At 38.4% G+C, this 1,201-nt stretch overlaps 1 long non-coding RNA gene across 1 annotated transcript in view; it reads left to right on the forward strand.

The window, feature by feature from the left end:
- The window catches only part of LOC102211485 (uncharacterized), a 35,789-nt gene that overhangs the window by 323 nt on the left and 34,265 nt on the right, over positions 1-1,201 (forward strand). The window lies entirely within an intron of this gene.

Raw genomic sequence — 1,201 nt, forward strand, 5'->3', positions numbered from 1 at the left:
ACACCCACCCTCCCACACACACAGACACACACACATACACACACATGGATCCTCCATTCAGAGATGGTCTTTCCCTTTTTAAATGGCCTTCTTGTTTGTTCTCAGTAAGAGATTCAAGCTGTATCCTCTCAAATCCATTAAAGTCTGTAACAATGCTCACACACACAGACCGTCTCAAACAGACCAAAAATAAATCCATTTAAAAAATGTAAAGAACAAAAGTTTTCAGTAGCTTCTGAGTAAAGATGAGTCTGTTGCCATGGTGAATTCATGTTTTAATGGATGCACCGATGCAGTTAGCCCACTTATGCTTCTGTTCTTTTTTTTTTTTTTTATGAATTCCTCCAACGATGATTTGCTTATTAAAGGAGTAACAGCTTAAATTACGGGCTGGGTATGGTCACTGATTTCTAGAATCAATATGATTCCAATTCACAAGGTCCCGATTTGATTCGATTCGATTCGGGGAATTTTTTGCCTCAGACAGTCAGAAATATTATAATTCTGATCATTTGTCAGCACTGACACTTGTGAGACTTCATCAGAGGTGTGAACATCACAGCAGATGCCTTTGTGTCAAAGTAACTGAGGATAAAACACAGAAAAACATGAAGATTTTCCTGGCCTGGGATTTTGTAGCAGATAACTTTAAAAATATTCTGCAGTAGTTTAAAAACTGAAGAAAACCATGAATCAACATATGAACATTACGTGATGCTGCTGAATGGAAGCAGAGCAAAGTTACAGAGATTGTATTAGGAACACAGCTAAGCAGTTTGCAATTTGGCATCATTTTAAAAAGTTTACATTTCTTCAGTATTAAACAGCAGAAATTAGACTTTCTTGTTGGAGGTCATTAAAAAAAACAGTGGCCGACAGCGCTCTACACAGCGGTAGAATGGTGCGCAGTAACCAAGCGAATAATGCAGGAAACAGATTTTTAGATGGGTTCTCAAAGCACACTGAGAAAGAGAGAGCTGTACATGAAGTGTGATTTTATTGTGTCGGAGCAAAAGTAAGACGAGGAAATTATTGACGATGTTTATGTGAAGCAAAATGTGAAGCGTAGTTTGGATGTTTTTTGCTACTGGTTCAGTCAATTTTGGTTTGAGACTGATGAAACCTGCAGATTCAGAATCTAGCGCAAAAAAGAGATAAACACATAGCGCGGACCTGCCGACACATCAGAATCAGTGAGCTG

The sequence above is a fragment of the Pundamilia nyererei genome, unplaced genomic scaffold, assembly GCF_000239375.1.
Source record: "Pundamilia nyererei isolate P.nyererei 1_Seehausen unplaced genomic scaffold, PunNye1.0 scaffold00531, whole genome shotgun sequence".
Taxonomy (NCBI): domain Eukaryota; kingdom Metazoa; phylum Chordata; class Actinopteri; order Cichliformes; family Cichlidae; genus Pundamilia; species Pundamilia nyererei.